This window comes from Myotis lucifugus, unplaced genomic scaffold (assembly GCF_000147115.1).
Source record: "Myotis lucifugus unplaced genomic scaffold, Myoluc2.0 scaffold_417, whole genome shotgun sequence".
In the NCBI taxonomy this organism is placed as follows: Eukaryota; Metazoa; Chordata; class Mammalia; order Chiroptera; family Vespertilionidae; genus Myotis; species Myotis lucifugus.
The window spans coordinates 245,947-264,648 of NW_005871465.1; the positions used below are offsets into that span (position 1 = coordinate 245,947).

At 45.9% G+C, this 18,702-nt stretch overlaps 1 protein-coding gene and 1 pseudogene across 1 annotated transcript in view; one reads left to right on the forward strand and one right to left on the reverse strand.

The window, feature by feature from the left end:
- The window catches only part of MAML1 (mastermind like transcriptional coactivator 1), a 52,118-nt gene that overhangs the window by 16,035 nt on the left and 17,381 nt on the right, over positions 1–18,702 (forward strand). The window lies entirely within an intron of this gene.
- On the reverse strand, positions 6,533–6,946 carry LOC102442924 (annotated as a pseudogene).

An 18,702-nucleotide genomic window follows, 5' to 3' on the forward strand; every position in this document is an offset into this window, starting at 1 on the left:
TGTCCTTGGTTTAGAGAAGATAGGATTTACTGATGGCTCCAAATTGCTGATTAACCATCTCAGTTTCCCTATTCTACTTGTCCTGGCTTACTGGCCTGTGTCACTTACATAACTTCCTTTTGACATTTCTCTTCACAAACTTCCTACAACTTTCACAAATCTTTCTTCAGAAACCTTACAACTTTCAGAAATAACCAGCTTTAGAATTCACTTTCTTTTTCCTTCAGAATGCATCTCCATGCCTTAACCCTTAGAAACCTTAATTTTTAGGTGACATGTAAGTAATTAACATTCCTCAGATTAGCAGTACATTCACACTTTAAGAGATATTTCAAATAAAATATAAGATATTTATTAACAGATTCAAATCCATTCTCTAAATTTTCCATACAAGGCAAAACTCAGATTAATATTTCAGTATCCTGTTATTTCAAAATACCTAGATATTTAATAATTTTTACTATTTAATTCAGAAAACTCCAAAGTTTTAAGTTACCAAACACTTTGGAAAACTATGTTTAGGCATATATAATTACCACTGAAAAAGCTTTATCATATACCCTTCATTTTAGTTATATTTATTTTGCCTTAACAACTTTGAGATTTTAAAGCCAATTATTATTATCCAAGGCATTTTCTTGGCAAATTTTGTAACAGAGATAACACTGGCTTTCAGTAGCTTTAATGTTAAAGTACTATTTTTTCTTTTTAAATTACAAAAATGGGAGTGGCCCCCACACTGCTATTTCTGCAGCCTGCTGGAGGACACTTCTACAGGTCTAATCATCCTAGGAAGAAGACTTGGAGGGTTTAGACCAGTGGTTCTCAACCTGTGGGTCGAGACCCCTTTGGGAGTCGAACGACCCTTTCACAGGGGTCGCCTAAGACCATCGGAAAACACATATATAATTACCTATTGTTTTTGTGATTAATCACTATGCTTTATGTTCAATTTGTAACAATGAAAATACATCCTGCATATCAGATATTTACATTATGATTCATAACAGTAGCAAAATTACAGTTATGAAGTGGCAACGAAAATAATTTTATGGTTGGGGGTCACCACAACATGAGGAACTGTATTAAAGGGTCGCGGCATTAGGAAGGTTGAGAACCACTGGTTTAGACGATTTTATTTCCCGTATTTTTTTCTCTCTGCGTAGACTAACATGAAATCTCACATTTAAGAAGCTATCTTAAAAACAGAAACAGAAAAACTCCACAGTAAATAGAAGAGAATTCATAAAAAGGTGGACTGAGACATAGCCTTAGAATCTTCAAACTAAGTCCTCCAAAGATAAGAAAGCAAGCAAAGAACATCAGTCAGTAACCGAGTCACATTATAGACAGACAAGAACTTTCACTAGCTTTGAGTTTCCAGTGGCTGATGACTTGAGAGGGAGAGCAGGTAGGATCCCCACGGTTAAGAATTCTTGGCAGCTGCTGGGAAGTTCCTACAATCCCTGCTACAAGTAGCTGGGGCTCCTTGTATTGGGTTTGCAAGAGCCCAGGCAAGGCCCACTGTGAAGCAAGGCAGGGTGGTGCTAGTGCCAGGTCTTGGGCCTTTTATTGATAGGTTTGGGGCTCACTGACACCAGCTGCAGCTTATTTGAGATATTTTAGCAAAGTCTGAAGCCTAAGCCAGGACAGGCCATTTATATGGAAAAGCTGGTTGCAAACAGTTTGGGTGGGGCTGCAAATGAATGGGGCAGGTTCTCAGGGAATCACCAGGGTAGAACTGTGTGAGCCAGACTGATGAAAACTCAGATATGACTGCCAGTCAGCCCTGCAATGGGGGAGGTCCCAGCACAGGAATAATGACCACTAGGAGCACCCCAGTCTGGGAGAGAGTCACCCTCGAGTTCCTGATGCCAGACAATCTAGTTCCTCCCCCTATATGTCTGGGTCCCCCAAAGCTGCCTGGTACTGGAACTCAAGTCCAATTAAGTTTGTGTGCTGGCCCTTTAAGACGAACACCTGGGTACCCAGCAGCCTCTGTGTCACTCAGTCGTAATCCCTGCTGGTTTTTACAGCCCAAAGTTACAGGACTTCTCTTCCCAACTCTGGAACCCTGGGTTGGGGTTCTGGTGTGGGGCTGGGACTCCTTGCTTCTCACGGACAGCCTCCTCAGGGATAATCTCCCTCCTGATTAAAAAAACTGGCACATGTGGGTGTCGGACCAGCCCGTTCTGTGCCTTTGCTCCTCTTACAGGTCTCAGTGTGCTTTCTTCTTTACTTCTCTAGTTGTAGGACTTCCATTCAGCCAGCTTTCAGGTGGCTCTGAATGAAGATTGTTCTGTAGTTTAGTTGTCATTTTGAGGTGGTTGTGAGAGATGGCAAGTACCAATGTTTATCTATGCTGCCATCTGGGTTCCTCCCCAAGGGCTTCTTAGTAAGGGCAATGCAATTAGACTAGAGTCATTTTAAAATCAGTCAAAGAAAGATGTGATAGAATTATGTGATTCTCTGCTTAATTATAAAACAAGGAAAACATTGATATATGTGTATATCTATTGCTATATAGTATCTTTATTGTTATATGGTTATGAATAAACTCTGTTAACCTAAACAAAAACAAGACAGTAGGCCCTGTGTCTCAGGGGAGGAGGCTGCTGCTAATGAGCAGAAGGAAGATGGTTTAATATTCTCATGCAGATTATGGGCCAGGAGTTTTCTGACAATGCAGTGACAATTTTGTCCTAAAGTGATTGTCTGACTTTAGGCATGACACTTACTCTTCTCTGCTCAACTTCCTCATTTTTAAAAGGTATTAAGGGGAAAAATTTCTAAGAGACCAAAGATTGTGAACTGAGTGGAACGAATTTAGCTCCAAGCAGGTTACCCAGTCTAGCACAGTCTAGTCCAGGGGTGGGCAAACTTTTTGACTCGAGGGCCACAATGGGTTCTTAAACTGGACCGGAGGGCCGGAACAAAAGCATGGATGGAGTGTTTGTGTGAACTAATATAAATTCAAAGTAAACATCATTACATAAAAGGGTACGGTCTTTTTTTTTTTTTTTTAGTTTTATTCATTTCAAACAGGCCGGATCCGGCCCGCAGGCGGAAGTTTGCCCACGCTGGGCTCTAGTCTCTGAGAGTTCTGGTTCAAGAGAAAAAAAAAATAGGAGGGGTCTTCTAAAGTCAGAAGACCCACAAACCATCTCTTCCTTCTCGGGAAGCAGTCTCTGAGTGTTGCTGATTTGCCAGTGATATCAGGACCTTCCATTAAGGAGGCTCTGAGGTGCTCTACTGTGCAGTGGGGCAGCCATCTTGGGATTCTGCCTTCCCGCTGCCTTTGCTACTTAAATAGCAGTTCCCCCCTTATCCACATTTGAGTTCCTGTGGTTTTGCTTTCCACGGTTTCAGTTACCCATAGTTAACTGTGGTCTGAAAATATTAAGTGGAAAATTCCAGAAATAAACAATTTATAAGTTTTAAGTTGAAATTCAGCCATTGGCATCATCATGTTTTATGATCTAGTCACTCAAAGCAGATGATCCTTCTGATATAGCCTCAGAATGTAAGTAGTAGCCTAATGCCTACTTCATTCACCTCACTTCATTTATCATGGAGGCATTGTATTATCTCACATCACAAGAAGATGAGTACTGTACAGTAAGATACATAGAGAGACTACATTCCTGTAACTTTTATTAGTGTATTGTTATAATTGTTATATTTTATTATTAGTTATTAATAACTTATTATGCCTAATTTATAAATTAAACATTACCATAGGTATGTTTTTGTAGCGGGGGGGGGGGACGACACACACAACATAGTATAGGGTTTGGCACTATCCGTGATTTCAGACATCCACTGGGGGTTTTGGAATGTTGGGACCTGCCGTATCATGTTTTGGGATCATGGCATCCAATTAGGTCTGCTTTGATATATGTAACCTAACTGGTTAGGTCAAAGAAAATCTTTAAAGGACCAGACTCTTTAAATATATTGTCATTTAGACCTCACAGCAGTTTCATATGGTAGATATTATGTCCAATTTTACATATAAGGAAACTAAGACTGATATGTTAACTGCCAAGGTTGACAGCTCATTGGTAGGACCAACACTCAAACCAAAGTCCAATACCAAAGCTCTTTACTTTTCAACTGTGACATTTAGCTTCTGTTGATGAGATCATATATGGGGGCGAACTTCATAAAAATTAGAAATTTTTGTAGAAACAAATTGCTGCTTAATGTTCACTCATTCTCTGTGGCAGAGGGGCATATATATCAGAATTACTTGGAACACCTTTTTAAAAAAATTGATTTCAGAGGAAGGGAGAGGGAGAGAAACATCAATGATGAGAGAGATCATTGATTGGTTGCCTCCTGCAATCCCCTACTGGGGATCGAGCCCAAAACCCAGGCATGTGCCCTGACCAGGAATCCAACCGTGACCTTCTGGTTCATAGGTCAGTGCTCAACCACTGAGCCACCAGCTGGACTTGGAACACTTTTTAACCATGTCTCTTTCCTCTTCCTCTCTCCCCTGACTTTTATCCCTTATCACTGCTAAAATGAACCACTGTTACTGATGGGAATATGTCATATCCCTTAGTTGTGTGTAGATAAGTTAAATTTTGCTCTCAGTTCTTCACTCTCTAGGTCATATTATAAACCCACACCCTTGCCATAGCTTCGTAGCTGGCAGAATATACTTTCTCATCCCTTGATTTGGGGCTTGGATTTATGACTGGCTTTAACCAATTAATGTTAATGAGTGAGACAAGAGGATATATTGTATATATGGAACAAAAGTGTTTTAAAATTCAGAGAGCAAAATCTTGGAAATATTTTAAAAATAAGAAATATAGGCCCTGGCCTGGTGGCTCAGTTGGTGGGAGTTATATGCCAGAGTTGCAGGTTTGATCCTTGGTCATACCAGGAGTCAACCGGTGAGTGCATGGATGGATGGAACGACAGGTCATTGTTTCTCTCTCTCTCTCTCCCCCTCCCTCCTCTTTCTTCTCTCTCTTCCTCTCCCTCCCTTCTTTCCTAAAAAAATAAATAATTATAAAAAAATTTTAAATAAAAATAAATATGTGTGAACTATACATATGAAATACAAATAATTTTCCTAAAAAGTAAAGAAAAAAGACAAAATAGATGCAGAATATAAAAGAAAATTAGAGGACCAGTTTAGGAGGTCCAACATCTGAATCATAGAAATTATAGGAAGAGAGAAAACAGGAAATAACTTTAAAAAGTACTTTGAGAACTGAAGGAAATGATTTGCCAGATTAAAAGGGCATGCTGTGCCTATCACTGGGGTAGAAAATAGACCCACATCAGTCATAAAAATTTTCAACATTGGTTTTAAAGATCCACCACAGGTTTTGCATCTCACATGGGGGAAAAGCCAACCCTTGACCTGGGCCCACAGGCCCTATATAATCTGGCACTCCTGCCCCTCTAGTACCATCTCTTCATGCTCCTCATCCCTAGCCCCCCAGGCATGCTCCCACTTGGCCTCTGCATTGCTCTTCCTCTGCCTGGACCCTCTTTGGAGATGTTGTCACAGCACTCTCTCATGCCCTGCAGACTTTGGCTCATACTTTTCAGACTCCATGAGGCCTTTCCTGAGCACCTAATTTAAAATCATAAGCCCACAAACTCCCTTTCTTTCCATGTTTTATTTTCTCAGGAGCAAAAACCAACTAAAATGTGGGCTCCAGGGGAGCGATGGGTTTGTTTTGTTCCCTGCTGTATCTCCAGGGCCCGGACCTGGCTGGTTCATTGAATTCTTGCTAGATTCCTATTGAATACACTGAACAAGAGTGTGAGAAAGGGTTTGGAAGAAAGAGAGAGGAGGGGCAAGGTTGAGTACTTCAGGTCCTGTCCAGAGGGGCCTGGTGTGTTGGAGTTCAGCTTTTCTGATGCAGGAGGTCAGGCTCCAAGGAGGAGCCGTGTGCACTAAGGAGCCCGCTGCCAGCACCAGGTGGCCTGTGCAGGGCCACTGTTCGGAAAACTTAAGTCCAAGGCTAGTTTCTAGAGCTGTGCCATCCGGTACGGTAGCCACCAACCACGGAGGGCTGTTAAGTACTTGAAATATACCTCGTCCAAATTGAATTGTACCAAAAGTGTAAACTATACATTGGATTTTAAAAACTTAGTACCAGGAAAGAATACAAAATAAAAATACCTCTATTATGCTTTTATTGCTTTCAGAGAGGGAGAGAGAGATAGAAACATCAATGATAAGAGAGAATCATTGCTTGGCTGCTGGTCTGTTTATTTATATTTTGGTTAGTCCTTACCCAAAGATATTTTTTCATTGATTTTTATTTTTAGAGAAAGAGTAGAGGGGAGGTAGAGAGACAGAGAGAGAGAAACATCAATGTGAGATAGATATATCAATTGGTTGCCTCCCGCACACGCCCCGATCAGGGCCGGGGATCAAGCCTGCAACTGAGGTACATACCCTTGACTGGAATCTAACCCGGGACCCTTTAGTCTGCAGGCTGATGCTCGATCCACTGAGCCAACCCTGTTAGGGCCATTTCTTTATTTTTATTTTTATTTATTTAAACCAAGCTCTGGCCAATTTTATTAAAGAAAAATTTCCCATGATTTACTTTTCACCAGTCTGTTCTGACATGCTTCTAATGATATCAGAATCACCTGGGTCAATGATAGCCAGTGTGCATACCCTGTAGTATTTTCCACACGCTGTGCCCAATTCAATATTATTGCCACTGTAGTGATGGACACCAGTCTTGGCCAACATGGCATAGTACTCTATTTCAGATTTCCTCAAGGCCGGGCAGTTGTTGGCCAGGATGACCAGCTTCGCTTTGCCTTATCAGATCATCTTCAGCGTCTGCTTGTACCCCAGCACGTACTTCCCGCTTTTCATCACCAGCTGGAGCCTGGGGTTGATCGACTCCAATGACTTTTTCGTCTTCTTTGTGGCCACCATCTTCCTGCCTCAAGTGCGCGAAGGCCCCCAGCCAGATGCAGCCACCAAGATGGCCGGGGAGCGAGAAAGCCATCTGGAGGGCTTGTTAAAACTGTTTCCTGCTCGGCTGGTGTTGCTCAGTGGTTGATCGTCAACCTATGAACCAGGAGGTCACAGGTTCATTTCTCAGTCAGGGCACATGCTGGGGTTGTGGGCTCAATCCCCAGTAGAGGTGTGCAGGAGGCAACCGATCAATGTTTCTATCTCTCTATGCTTCCCCTTACTCTCTCTTTAAAAAAAAAATCAATAAAAATTTTTTTAAAAAATATATTTTATTGATTTTTTACAGAGAGGAAGGGAGAGGGATAGAGAGTTAGAAACATCAATGAGAGAGAAACATCGATCAGCTGCCTCCTGCACACCTCCCACTGGGGATATGCCCACACTAGGGTACATGCCCTTGACCGGAATCGAACCTGGGACCCTTCAGTTCGCAGGCCGACGCTCTATCCACGGAGCCAAACCGGTTAGGGCTAAAAAATATTTTTTTAAAAATCTTTAGATCTAGGGGGTTTGGTTCAGTGGATAGAGCGTCAGCCTGCAGACTAAAGGGTCTCTGATTCGATTCCAGTCAAGGGCACCTGTTCAGGTTGCCGACTGGATCCTCAGTATGGGGCAGATAAGAGGCAGCCGATCAATGATTCTCTCTCATCATTGATGTTTTTATCTCTCTCTCCCCCTTCCCTTCCTCTCTGAAATCAATAAAAATATATATTTTTTAAATCTTTTTTTTTATTTTTTCTCAGTCAACATTTTTATTTCTTTGTAAATTGACTTTTTCGACAACGTGCGTAAGTTCTCAATGCTGCTCCCACGCATGGAGAATGGCCGAAGAAAACATTCCCACCACCGGCAGGCCCTAAGAACGAACCTTTACTGAGAAGGTTCCCACTTTAGCGTTAAGAAAACTCAGGCCCTGACCGGTTTGGCTCAGTGGATAGAGCATCGGCCTGCGGACTCAAGGGTCCGAGGTTTGATTCCGGTCAAGGGCATGTACCTTGGTTGCGGGCACGTCCCCAGTGGGGAGTGTGCAGGAGGCAGCTGATTAATGTTTTCTCTCATCGATGTTTCTAACTCTTTATCCCTCTCCCTTCCTCTCTGTAAAAAATCAATAAAAAAAAAGAAAAGAAAACTCAGGCAGGCTCACCATTGCCACGACTCCCCCGGCCTGTTTCGGTGAGGTTTCCTTTTCAGACTGTTATGACAGCTGCCGTTTAACCAACACTTATGCACGAGTCTATGGTGAGCACGTCACACAACTTCTCCCCAAACTCGAACCTGAGAAGCAGGACTGTTGTGCTCCCATTAAAAAGATGGAGCAAGTTGGGCACAGGCTGGGGAAGCCAGATCACAGGGCGGGCAGGGAGCCTAGACTCTCACGGAGGCCTGCCTGTCCCCAAAACCTGGGCTTGGGACACTCAACAACCCCCAGAAGCCAACTTTTCGGGTTGGGGAGTGACAGGTCCGGGCAGGGGCGGCAGAAGGTCGGAGGCTGAATGGCTGTGGCACCAGCGCCTAGAATCCTGGCTCCACCACTTCCTGGCATTTTGACCCCGGTCGTATCACTTAGCCACCTCGTACCTCAACTCGGGCATCTATTCAATGGGAGCTATCATGGGAAAATACGGGAGGGGTGGAGGCTGTCGTGACTGACAATCTCGGATTCAATTCCCATTCAAGGGCACGTACCTGGGTTGCAGGTTTAATCCCTGGCCCTGGTTGGGCCTCATGCAGGAGGCATCCAATTGATGTGTCTCTCACATGGATGTTTCTCTCTCTCTTTCTCCTCCCTTCCTCCCTCCCTTCCACTCCCTAAAAATCAATGAAAAAAATATACTTGGGTGAGGATTAACAACAAAAAAAGGTTGGAGGCCCTGCAGTCATCATCGCTGAAGGAATAGACATGAGATGGGGCAGCTTACAAGGAGTGGCCTTGGAGGCAGAAGCAGGTCCAGAGAGCAGTTGAGTGAACCTTGAAGGAAGAAGACACTGTTTAGAGAAGAGAGGAGTGGTCTATTGAGCTCAGTGCCTCAGAAAGGTCAAGTAAATACAGTTTGATACATGTCCCTTGGATTTAAGAATCAGGAGGTCACCTTGGTGAGTATGACAAACTAGAGACCCTTTTTTTGATGAAGTTCTGAAGGGAAAGAAGAGGATTAACTGAACCGTAAGAATGTTTTCAGAGGTGCTTCACAGGCTCCCCAGAAGTGGCTCTGCTCCCTCCCCCCTTCTTTTTTAGATGAGGAACCAAACTTCTCAAGATGTTTAGTAATTTGCCTGTGAGCACACAACAGTTAAGCAACCCAAACTCAGATTCAAAACTGGTCTACGCCCTTCACGCAACGCACGCTCGTGGGGAACTTGGTGCTAAACCATTCGTAGAAGACCTGCTTCTGGGTCGGGGTTTCTTACGTAGCAGAGCAGCTCCCTCGCTGCAATCTATTGAAAGTCAGCCCTTGACGCAAGGGTTTGTAAAAAGAACAAAGAAAGATAAGAAAAATAATAAAGGAAAACAAATTTTAAAAAAATAACAAAAAAACCCCACAACTGGTCTAGCTGTGCTCTTAACTGTGCTAAATGCTATCTGTAGGAGGAGGGAGGTTAAAAGATAAGATGGGAGATACTAAGCATTTATCAGTGCTGAGGGGACAAAAAACTAGTAAAGAGGGGGATGAGTGGAAAATAGAGGAAAAGGTGGTAATTGAATGAACAAGGACTTTGAAAAGGCTGGAGGGGGGTGGGGTAGAGAACCCAGGTGAAGCTTGGTTTTGGAAGGAAGGACATCACTCATATGCAGAGTCCCTTAAGTGAGAATTTCCCTGTCAATGGGAAGATCATGGTTTTAGGCTTTCAATAGGCTTTCATGATACATCTTTTTTCATATTTACGTATGAATGCCTGACTGGATCATAGAATAACAGTTCCAGAGGATTTCAGAGAGAATTCAGCTGAGCTGCTGTTCTTTAAGTGAGTACAAGTTTTACTTCAAAATAACCTTTCTTTGACTCTCTTTGGCTACCAATCAGTCTTCCCCATCCCCTCACTTTTTTTTTTTTTTTTTTTAAGGATAAGAAGAGGCAGGCTTTTATTTTTAGACTAGAGGCCCAGTACATGAAAATTCATGCACTTGGGGTGGGGGGGTCCCTCAGACTGGCCTGCACCCTCTCACAGTCTGGGACCCCTCAGGGAATGTCCACCTGCCAGCAGTCAGACATCCCTCTCACAGTCCAGGAGCCCTCACTCCTTACTGCCCACCTGCTCACTGCTCCTTAGCACTGCCTCAGAGGTGGGAGAGGCCCCTGCCACGGCTGCTGTGCTTGCCCGGCTTCTGGCTGAGAGGCGCTCCCCCTGTGGGAGTGCACTGACCACCAGGGGGCAGCTCCTACGTTGTGCATCTTCCCCCTGGTGGTCAGGGCGCATCATAGCGACTGGTCGGTCGTTCAGCTGTTCGGTTGATTTGCATATTACCCTTTTATTATATAAGATTAAGGTCCAAAATACAAATGTCTACAGAGTACACTGCTTTTGAGGCATCTTGTTTCTCATGGAGGAAACCAGGGCCAAGTAATAGTTCAACCCCCTCAAGCCCATCCTTCTACTTTTTTTCTCCTCTGATATAGAAGTTAACAAAACATTTGTGTTTTAAGTGCACAAACCCTGTACAAAGTACTTGGAATTGGGGAAATGAAAAGTATAAGATGGTTTCTGCCTCAAGGAACATACAGTCAAGTTCATAGCCTCTTTCCCTCTTTGCCTCCTCTTCCTCTCTGTCATTCCTTCAAAAAGCATTTATTCTTAGGTACTGACTATGTACCTGGAAGTTTTTATTTCTCTTGCCTTTTTCTACCCCTAATTTCTCTATCTCAGATTCTTTCCATTTCTGCTCCCATTTCTCTAAAAAAAAAAAAAAAAAAAGGCAAGAACGAGAAACTTGAGAGATTGGAAAGAAAGAGACTTTCAGGGAAAATGTTTTCACATGACTTCAGACTGTACTCAAGTTTGCCTGGCATAGATATATGTGTGTATATAAATCTATACTCCCCGTGGATGTCTAGATCTCCCATGAGGAGTCAGTTTCAGAGACCAAGGAATCCAAGGCACCACTCTCTTGTCCATGGGAGCCCACTCCCAGATCATTTCTCCTCATGGTCAGTTTTCTCTTTGTGATTAGTAATTGGCTTCTGTTGGACATTATAATCTACTAGGGGCCCAGTGCATGAAATTTGTGCACTGGTAGGGTCCCTAGTGGCTGCTGGCCGCCAGCCAGGTACTCCCTCCCTTCCCCCGGCCGGCCCCGCCCCCTGGTTCAACTCCCGGACAAACTCCTGGTTGAAGGGATGATTTGCATGCTACACTTTTATTATATAGGATTACAAAAGCCAAACATTCAGAGAGTGCAAACTAGAAGTGACCAGCAGATCCAGGTAACATTGATATTTGCACATTTTCTATAGGCAGCACATTTCAAATCCCTCTCTGTGTAGCATACAGAGTCCATTGACCTTCCCCCAGCCTCCCCTACCCCCAGTCTCTTGCGTTCATTGTTTATGCTTATAGGCAGGCATACAAGTCCTTCAGTTGATCTCTTCCCTCCCCCCCCCCCCCCCCGCAACCCTCCCCAACCTTCCCGCTGTAGTTTGACAGTCTGTTCAATGCTTCTCTGCCTCTGTATCTATCTTTTTGTTCATCAGGTTATAATGTTCTTTATTATCCATAAATGAGTGAGATCATGTGGTATTTTAATAAAAATATTTTTTTAAATAAAATAAATTGGGTGATGGGCGTATGAGGGTTCAGTATATTGTTCTCTCTAGTTTTGTGTATTTTTAAAAATTTTCCATTAAGTCACAGCCCACTCCCACTTAATGTGTCCCCCTTCTCCAGGAAGTCTAACCCACCCTTCCCTCTCTTGCTTCCATTAATATTCTGTCCTGCCTTCATAGCTTCTTCATCACATCCCAGCTGATGGGAGCAGAACTGTCTTATTTATCTTATCCCCTGTGCCTAGAGCCCTGCCTAGTATAGTAAAAACCTAGTGCATAGCTGACTTTACCATTATTTTGTGCAGTGTCTGGCACATAGTATAATCTCAGTGAGTGAGTCTGCATGAACACCCAGGGCAACTCCCTTTATAGGGCAATCATTGATATTAGCTGGATGAGTGAGACTTTCAGGGAAAATGTTTTCACATGACTTCAGACTGTACTCAAGTTTGCCTGGCATAGATATATGTGTGTATATAAATCTATACTCCCCGTGGATGTCTAGATCTCCCATGAGGAGTCAGTTTCAGAGACCAAGGAATCCAAGGCACCACCCTCTTGTCCATGGGGAATATACAAACTGTGTGCAAAATGCAAGAAGCAATCTATTTAGCAGTTTTGTTTCTCAGTATAAAATGTAAATTTATCCTTTCTGCTTTATGATCATACTAGTGGCCCAGTGCACGAAATTCGTGCACGGGAGCGGGGTGTTCCTCAGCCCAGCCTGCACCCTCTCCAATCTCGGACCCTTTGGGGGATGTCGACTGCTGGTTTAGGCCTGATCCCAGGATGTCCAACAGGCCTGATCCCAGGATGTCTGACAGGCCTGATCCCAGGATGTCTGACTGCCGGGATCAGGCCTAAACCGGCAGTTGGACATCCCTCTCACAATCCTGGACCGCTGTCTCCTAACTGCTTGCCTGCGTGCCTGCCTGATTGCCCCTAACTGCTTCAGCCTGCCAGCCTGACCGCCACCTAACAGCTCCCCTGCTGGCCTGATTGACGCCTAACTACTCCCCTGCCGGCCTGATCATCCCCAACTGCCCTCCCCTGCTGGCCAGATCACCCCCAAGGCTTTTATTAGTATAGATATGACCCTTCACAAAAAATTTCACTAACCCTGCTTTACAATAAGGGCTTGACGATTGAATCATTGGGACCAGGCACCAAGATTTCCTTTCTTTGAATAGTGGAAGGAATAATGTTGTATCCTTATATGGGGCCAAGGGTTGATATTTGCACATTTTCTATAGGCAGCACATTTCAATCCCTCTCTATGTAGCATACAGAGTCCCCTCTCATCTGGCATCCCTGCAACACTTTGCTTCCCAGCTACATTGCCTAGAGTCTTTTTTTCTGCAAAGAAAAGGAGCATGCAGGCCATGGCCAGTGTGGCTCAGCTACTTGGCCAGGGCATGAATCTATAATTACTTGCAAGTTACACAACCCTTTCTTGTCTTTAAGTTGCCCTGAACATCAAATGAGATAATGACTTAGAAAAGCATAAAAGCACCATACAAAGACAACTGTCTTTTTCATGTACTGAAAAGACAATAAAGTGGTAAAATGAAAAACACTATTTTTATTCTCCCCCTTCCTTCATTTATAGCCTTTATTTAAACTTTGAAATTTAGAAAAATTTCACTCCAATTTTCATTTATTTACATTCAATATTATTTTGTATTAGTTTCAGGTTTTCATATACTTTACAAAGTGTTCCCTGATATTTCCAGTACCCACCTGGCTTCATACCGTCATTACAACACTATTGACTCTATTCCCTATTTAAGTGACAATAGGTTTACAGGTTCCTTCCAATCTTTCTTTTGTGTTGCCCGCTCTTCCTTTTCTTTCTCATGTCTTCCCTCATTTTCTTTATATAGTATCTCAGTTGGCCCTCAAAGCTCAGTGAAGGCACTGGGACACGCTTAATCCATTTTACAGACCAGGAAACTGAGGCCAATTCCAGTTGGCTGTGGAACTGGACTCCTCGCGCAGGAGCCCTCACAGCCATGCTCTCCACCTTTCCTAAGGGACAGCCACAAGGCAAACAGAACAAACCTCCCTGTGAGGCTTCCAAGCCTCATTCTCAAGCACCTCTTCATCATGGATGCTCCACATTCTTTCTTCTCCCCCGCCCCCATTCTTTACTGCCCCCCCCTTCTGGTGAACAGGTGGTAGGCTTGCACTCACTGTGCAGGTGTGCACCCCCATGGGGGGGTCAGAACTGGGGGCGGGGCGGACGCAGGCTTGTTTTTGGGCCAAGGTGGGAGCAGGAGTCCTGGCCTTCTCAAGTGAGCTTCACCAAACCGCCGCATTGGGGTACCCAGCAGTGCGGCGCCCCTCCACCCCCGCCTCAGGGCTGCGAGTCTGCGCCCCTCCTCCCAGGGCGTCTCCACGCCTGCAGTCATCACCTCTTGTTTCCCGCCTATTGGGGCCACTACAGAACCTCGCTCTCCGCAAGCGAGGCAGATCCCCGCCCGCCAGCACCCTGCCCAGGCCTGAGCCCCCTCCAGTGCACTCCACCTTGGCGCCACTCTGCGCCCCTTGGGCCGCCCACCTCCTGGCCAGCCGCTTAGCCGAAGCCCATCAGGTGGAGGCCTGTCCGCACGCCTGCAGACCCCATGGCCTCGGCTGCTGGCGGCCGCTTTGCCGAAAGTTCCTCTACCTTCAGACTCTCTCCTCAGACCCCCAGGAGCTTGGCTCCCGCGGCCCCGCCCTTCCGTGGCTCCCTGCAACCCCTGCTCCACTCGGCTCTCCCGCCGCCCAGCTGTCAGGACTCTGCTGGGGCGCCTTGCTGCAGGCAGCATGGTTCTGGGACAGGGGCTGGGGTGTGGGGAGCAGCTCCAGTAAAGTTTAGTAAACCCCAGGCCCCCAGCCCCTCCTTGAGCGGAGCCCAGGGCAGGCTGGGGGCCTGGGTCCGAACACTGCAGCTGTGGAGGTGGCGGCGGCAGAGCAGCAGAGAGGCGAGGCTGCATTGGCCTGCCGGAGTGGGCAGGTCATGCCTTCCTGCTCGCCCCCCGTGGCCCGGCCCGGTCCCGTCCACACTGCCATAATCGGCCCACAGGAGTGGGTGGGTTGTGCCTCGCTGCTTGGCCCCGCGGCTCCTGGCCTGTCCGAGATAGGCCTGCTGGAGTGGCTTGGGGCTGCTGGGTGCCGGGCTCCCCTGCATGTTTGTGTCTCCAATCCAGCCCCCAGCAGCCCCAGCACCAACATGGCAGGGCTTGGGGCTGCTGGGGCCTGACGCGAGACATAAACACACAGAACTTCCCTTAACTTCGCTGCCAGGAGCCATCAGACTTTGCTCGCGGCTTGGAGCCTACGTATGCAAATTAACCGCCATCTTTGTTGGCGGTTAATTTGCATATCACTCTGATTAGCCAGTGGGAGGCGTAGCGAAGGTACGGTCAATGTTTGTCTATTATTAGATAGGATAGGAAGAGATTATATTGTGTAAAACATATGGCCAAGCTTTTTATTTAAAAAATGTGAGTTACAGCCCTGATCAGTTTGGCTTAGTGGATAGAGCATCGGCCTGCGGACTGAAGGGTCCCAGGTTCGATTCTGGTCAAGGGCATGTACCTTGGTTGCAGGCACATCCCCAGTAGGGAGTGTGCAGGAGGCAGCTGACCGATGTGTCTCTCTCATCGATGTTTCTAACTCTCTATCCCTCTCCCCTCCTCTCTGTAAAAAATCAATAAAATATATATTTTTTAAAAATGTGAGTTACATGCTCCAGTGACACCAACTGTGGTCTTCCCAGTTGATAAGGTGCTGTAATTATGTAAAATACAGCCATTGGGGAAAACTGGGTGAAGAGTAACAGGAGACCTCTCTGTGATCTCTTTGCAACTTCCTATGAATCTATAATTCTTTTTTTTTTCCATACCTAAGGATATGTTCCATTTATTTTAGAGAGAGGAAGGGAGAGAAAGAGAGAGAGAAAAACATCAACCAGTTGCCTCCTGTACATGCCAAACTGGAGATGCAACCCACAACCTAGGTATGTGCCTAGAATTGAACCTACAACCTTTATTTATCTTACTAGAGGGCCGGTGCACAAAAATTTGTGCACTCAGGAGGGTCCCTCAGCCCGGCCTGTGCCCTCTCGCAGTCTGGGACCCCTCAGGGGATAACCACCTGCTGGCTTAGGCCCACTCCCCAGGGGATTGGGCCTAAGCTGGCAGTCAGACATCTCTCTGGCAGCCCGGGAGCCCTCGGGGGATGTCCACTTGCCAGGGGGGAGCAGGCCTAGCTGCAGTCGGACATCCTTAGAGCTGCTGAGGAGGCGGGAGAGGCTCCCACCACCACCGCTGTACTAGCAGCCTTCAGCCTGGCTTGTGGCTGAGCAGAGCTTCCCCTGTGGGAGCACACTGACCACCAGGACACAGCTCCTGCATTGAGCATCTGCCCCCTGGTGGTCAGTGTGTGTCATAGTGACCAGTGATTCCCAGTTGCTCTGCTGTTAGGGTCAATTTGCATATTACCCTTTTATTATATAGGACAAAAGCCTGGTGCATGGGTGGGGGCTGGCTGGTTTGCCCTGAAGGGTGTCCTGGATCAGGGTGGGGGTCCTGCTGGGGTGCCTGGCCAGCCTGGGTGAGGGGCTGATGGCTGTTTGCAGGTTGGTCACAGCCCCCAGCCACCCAAACTCCCAGTGGAGGCTGGCTAGAAGCAGGTATCTGGGATTTATTTAGCTTCTATAATTGAAACTTTGTTGCCTTTTGCGGAGGCCACAGCCGGCCAGGGCAGGCGGGAAGCTTGGCTTCCTCCATCGCTGGGGCAACCAAGCCTCCTGCTTGCTCCAGCTCCGTGGCTGCCGGCCGACATCTTGGTTGGGTTAATTTGCATATAGTTGCTCTGATTGGCTGGTGGGCATGGCTTAGACGTAGCGAAGGTATGGTCAATTAGCATCTTTGTCTTTTATTAGTGTGGATTTTTAATTTTTATTTTTTGGTGCATGGGACAACACCGTAACCAACTGAGCTACTTGGCCAGGGCATGAATCTATAATTCTTTAAAAACAAAAAGTTTTAAAAGGTGATAGCAAAATGTCTAGGCACCAAACTAAAGTTTTCTGGAAAAGGCAGTTCTCAGGAATACACTATTTTTGGTGTATCGTTATAGGCGATTCACTGGCAAGCACTAGTGCTTGCAGATCTCTTTAGTGCTCCCCATGCTCCTAAATCATTTAGGTACCAAACTAGTAAGATAAATCATGTCTTTAAAAGGGGACTCTATAGTAGCAGATTATAGATATGTGATAATTTTTCTTTAAATAGTTTACAAAGAAATGTTTGTGACACTGGTATAGGGGGTTTCCTCATAACACAACCTGTTTTTCTGCTAAGGACACCTTGATGGAGCTCTTTGTGCTAGGGGAGGTGCTTTTTGTCTTATAGTTTGAAGCTCTGACTCACTCCGTGCTGCTCCCAGAATCCTCTTTTAGCTTCCCAGGTGGAAGTGGGATTAAACGGAGCCTCACCTCAGTCTGACCAGGGGCGGGCAGGGCTGTGGGCATCAGCAGCAGATCCTCCTCAGTCCTCAGAAAAATCTCATGGAGTCTCTGACATCCATCAGCTATAAAACAAGAGCAATGGCACCCAGCCTTAGGGTGCCTTTGTAGGTGGACTAAGTTTCTGAAACACATTAGGGAACAGTAAGTACAGGTGCAACGTGCTCAGCAAGGCACACTGGGAAGTCAGGACTTGTCCCAAATCCGTGTCTTATTAAAGTTGCTACTTGACTTGGATTTTCAGGGTTTTTCTTCAAATCATTGAAACCTTGAAAGTTACATAAAAATAGACTCACTTTACCTAACGGGGATCTTTTCCTACGCGGGGTTCCTGAGGATCCTGAGTGTATGTGCAGTGTGCTAGAGGAACTCAGGAACAAAGGAAAAGCCAGCCTGGTATTAGGTTGAAATTTCCAATAGTTAACCATTGCTACCTTAAAAAGATATGATTTTCTCTATTTTGGCCTATATTTTGAGGAGTTCCAATGAGCCGCACCACTGGTGTGGTTGGAGAGTTGGTAGGGAGTTACACTAGGGCCAGAGCCAGAAGGACGGCAGAGCTAAGCTCAGAACCATAAGACCTGAGGGCAACAAGGTGCCATGGAAGTGCTTTAGGCCAGAGTGAGCGGGTCAGATTGGCCTTCAGCATGAACTCTGTGACCATGATGTGGAGCACAGATGAAGGTAGACTAGCTTTAGACAAGGTTAGAATCATTCCCGTCAATTACATTGGTGTTATAAGAAAGGAGAGAAGCATGTGGATTCAAGAAATGCTAAGGAGGTGGACTCAACAGGGGTAGGATACTGACTGGGTGCAGGGACTAGAGGAGGAAGGGCAAGAGTGGCTCCCTGGTTTCCAGTTTGCTTTACTGGGTCGATAGTCATGACATTCTCCGAGGCAGGAACGGAGGAAAGGCAAATAGGACTAGGGAGACACTGCTTCAGGTTTGTACGGATTTAGTCTTGGGTATCTGTGTACCCCCTCGTAGAGCACACCGGGTAGGTAGTTGGACAGACAGGAGTCTGGAGCTCTTAAACGTGGTTAGGTTAGAGATAACACATTCATTCACAAATATTTATGGAGTGCTAGGGCACTGGGGTATCTGCTTTTCATTCTAATTGCGGGGAGCCATGCCCATTCAAATGAGTGCCTCCCCGTGGGGGAATTAACAAGAAAATAGAATAGACAAGAAAATAGGATAGAGAGTGACTGTGGGGAAGGAGTAGGTAGGTATTCAGAGAATGACTCTGAAGAGAGGAGCTAGCCCCGAGAAGATAAAGGGAAAAGGTATTCTGGCCCTGGCTGGTGGTGGTCAGTGGCCCACACAACTGAAGGGTCTCGGGTTTGATTCCCAGTCGAGGGTTCATACCTGGATTGCAGGTTTGATCCCCAGCCCTGGTCAGGATGTGTGCGGGAGGCAAAGCTGTGTCTCTCTCACATGGATGTTTCCCTT